Source organism: Triticum aestivum, chromosome 6A (genome assembly GCF_018294505.1).
Source record: "Triticum aestivum cultivar Chinese Spring chromosome 6A, IWGSC CS RefSeq v2.1, whole genome shotgun sequence".
NCBI classification, from domain to species: Eukaryota; Viridiplantae; Streptophyta; class Magnoliopsida; order Poales; family Poaceae; genus Triticum; species Triticum aestivum.
In genome coordinates this window covers 418,736,832-418,740,549 of record NC_057809.1, presented here as the reverse complement: position 1 = coordinate 418,740,549, position 3,718 = coordinate 418,736,832, and the positions used below count along the sequence as shown (strand labels likewise).

The following is a 3,718-nucleotide window of genomic DNA, read 5'->3' as shown; positions in this document are numbered from 1 at the left end:
TATGGTAGGGAGATCCGACCATGCCTCGGAAACAAATGGTTTATACGTCGCCAACGTATCTATAATTTATGAAGTATCCATGCCATATTTACAACAATTTTATATGGTTTTGGTATCATTTGATTAGAACTAACCCGGACTGACGCTATTTTCAGCAGAACTACCGTCGTGTCATTTTTTGTGTAGAAATAAAAGTTTTCGGAATGGGCTGAAAATTTGCGGTGATTTTTTATCGGAATCGATAACTCCCGAACGACCGGTATTTTCACATCTCGTTCGGAACGTGTCGAGAGCCACTTGATCAAAACGCACATATCTTAAAGCTAACCCCTGCCACGTCATCCAGTGTCGAGCGTTCGGAGAAGCGGTCGTCGCGAACGAACCCCACTCCCTTATCCATTCTCCCCACTCCATTCCCCACATCCCGAATCCTCCTGGCCGGCGACCTAGAGACCCGAGTGAGGCGGAGTCCGACCGCGGGCAGGTCGCCGCGATGCTCGCCGACGCGAAGCACTAGCCGGTGTTCTTCGGATCCGCGCCGCCCGGCTCGAGCTGCCGCGGCGGCCGCGGGCCGCGGCGGCCGCTGAGCAGCCTTCATCTTCCCCTCCCGTCGTTGCCGAGCTGGCCGACCTCGACGCCATCGGAATCCGCCGTCGGCGAGCTGACCGTCCCCGCCGCCATTAGAGGCCTCCGCCTCGGGCTGCTCCACCCTCTCGATGCGGCTGCCATTGCGAGAAGAGCCCCTTTCCGCTCTGGCGGTGATCCCCTTTGCCGCTGTGGGAGAGGAGTCTCCTCGGCTCCGGCGTCGATCCAACAAGCGGCAACCATGGCGGGGTTGCAGCTGCGCGCGGCGCTGCTCGTGACGGCCGGTGACATCACGGCTTCCGTCCTAGAGCTCCGTCTCCGCCGTTTCGCCTTACACAAGCGCGACGCGGAGGTTCTGGCATGGCTTCCTGCATCAACAGCTGATGGCCATCCATGGCCCAGTGCCCTTCGTCGGGGGAGCTGTTGGTGCTCGCGTAGGCGGTGTGCTAGAGGATGAGTTGCGGCTCGAACAAGATCTGGGGAGGTCGGCGGCTTAGTCTTCCATTTCCCCCCACGATCGAGCCAGCAGGAACTGCTACTGTTGCTCATGTGGTATGCTGCTATCCCCTTTTTTGTGATTGCTTCTGTTTTTCCTTTAGATCATATGCAGTGTTTTTGCTATGGTGACTAGATTAAGTTGCCACGAGTACCGAGTTCACACATCGTCTTGGCATGTTTTTAGAAATCTTTGTAATAGTTCACACATCATCACGGCAGTTTTTAGAAATCTTTGTAATAGTGACACGGCAAATTTTAGTTTAAGTTGCCATGGCAATTTTCAGTTCAAGTCGCCATGGCAAATTTATTGGAAAGAGCATGGCAAATTTTTTGTTTAAACATGATGGCAAATCTACATTTCCAGAACATGGCAAATTTAACTATGTAGCACGGTAAATATACTTTTATAGCCATGACATTTTTTAATATATTTCCATGGCAAAAGTATTCCATTTTTGCCATGGCAAATTTAACTCCTCTTTTTGCCATGACAAAAATAAGTTTATTTTCACATGGCAAATTTTAGGTTATGTTGCCATGGCAATTTTTAGTTTAACTCGCCATGGCAAATTTATTATAAAGAGCATGACAATTTTAATTCAAATATTATGGAAAATTTAAATTTATAGAACACGACACATTTTACTATATAGCATGTTAAATATACTTGTGTAACCATGGCATTTTAAAATTTATTTCCATGGCAAAAGTACTACTTTTTTGCCATGGCAAAAATTAAACCATTTTTCCATGGCAAATTTTACTCCATTTTATGCCATGGCAAACTTCTTTAATTAACATATTCGGAAACATGTAAAGTTGCCATGGCAAAGTTATAATTGTTGAAAAACATGGCAAACTTTGCCATGGCAACTTATGATGTTCAAAAACATGGAACATTTTGCAGATGTTCAAAAAATATGACAAATTCGCCATGACATTTTAAAATGTTCAAAAACATGGCAAACTTTTAATATGTGCAAAAACATGGTAACTTCTTTTAATTAAGTTTGTTCAAAAACATGAAAAATTATTTTAATTAACATGTTCACAAATATGCAAACTTGCCATGGAAACTAAAGATGTTCAACATAACGTGGCAATGTTTGTAGATGTTTAAAAACATGGCAAGTTTGGCATGGCAACTAAAATCTGTATTGTTTATAGATATGTCTTTTTCCATGGCAACTAAATGCACTTTTTGCTATGGTTCGTGTCTTTTTGCCATGTCCATCCGGAGAATATTTGTCATGGACATTACAAATTAGTTTGAGAACACGCCAAGTTTGTTCTTTCAAATTTGTTTTTGCCATGGGGATTACATGCAGAATATCATTACAACTTACGATGTTTTCTCCATTGTTTTCCGAAAATTTTCTATGTGTCTAGAGAGAACTTTTTTCACCATATCACTTCACGGCAACTTTTGCGTTTTTCTGTAAACTTCATAGTGATCACAACTTTTCGTATTGTACAGATGCAAATTGCCATGATTTTTCCTATTTTTCGCCATTTTTTAAAAAACATAAACTTGAATGTGGCATTTTTTTTTCATAGAATGGCAAAAGTCCATGGCAATTGTAACGTGTAAAAGAACATTGTTTTTTAATCACAGAAAAACTAGGTTTTTTTACTAATCGCAACTTAATATGGGCCTTATTTTTCGTTTTCCTTTCACAGGAAAAAGGCCGGACCTGGTTGGTGGGGGTGTTCTCCTCCCGAACGAGTCGTACTCGTTTGATCGATCACCCTCCCGTCCCAAATGTGACGTTCGGTCTCCGGTCTACCCAGACCGAACGGCGCGCGTTATCGGGGTCCTTTTTTATGGACCAAAAGAGACCCCGAAGCACTAGAGCTGGGCCAGGAAGTGGACGAGGAGGCCACAAGCCCCCTAGCTGCGCCCTACCCCCGAGGCGCTAGCTCGGGGCTTGTGGGCCCCTTGGCACCTCCTTGACATGAGACCGATGCCAAAAATTCTTATAAATACATAAACCTCCGAAAAGAACTCTAGATCGGAAGTTCCGCCACCGCAAGCCTCTATATCCATGAAAAACCAATCGGGGCCTATTCCGACACCCTATCGGAGGGGGAAATCATCATCGGAGTCCATCTTCATCATCCCGATGGTCTCCATGACGAGGCGGGAGTAGGTTACCCTCGGGGCTGAGGGTATGTACAATAGCTATGTGTTTGATCTCTCTCCCTTGTGTTCTTGATTTGGCACGATCTTGATGTACCACGAGCTTTGTTACTATAGTTGGATCATATGGTGTTTCTCCATCTCTTTCTTCTTGCTATGAATTGAGTTTTACCTCTGAGGTTTCACTTTTATCGGATTGAATAATGTTATGGACTTGAGAACACTTGATGTATGTCTTGCATGGGATACCCATGGTGATAATGGGGTGTTCTATTGATTCACTTGATGTATGTTTTGGCACTCTATTCACGGATTCTCAAGGTAACATTGGGGTTATCTATGCATAGGGGTTGACGTGCGTTTTCGTCCTTGTTTCTCCGGTTGAAATCTTGAGGCATTCTTTGACGTTCTTTGTGTTGGATTGAATATTACGAATCTAAAGTTTGATGCATATCGTATAATTGACCCACGGATAATTGTGGTGACATTGGAGTA

General features: G+C 44.1%; 1 long non-coding RNA gene across 1 annotated transcript; it reads left to right on the top strand.

The window, feature by feature from the left end:
• The first annotated feature begins 355 nt into the window (after positions 1-355).
• LOC123127711 (uncharacterized) lies at positions 356-3,412 on the top strand. Its single transcript, XR_006462743.1, has 2 exons — positions 356-1,137; positions 2,764-3,412. It is a non-coding gene; the product is annotated as an uncharacterized lncRNA (long non-coding RNA).
• The last annotated feature ends 306 nt before the right edge of the window (positions 3,413-3,718 follow it).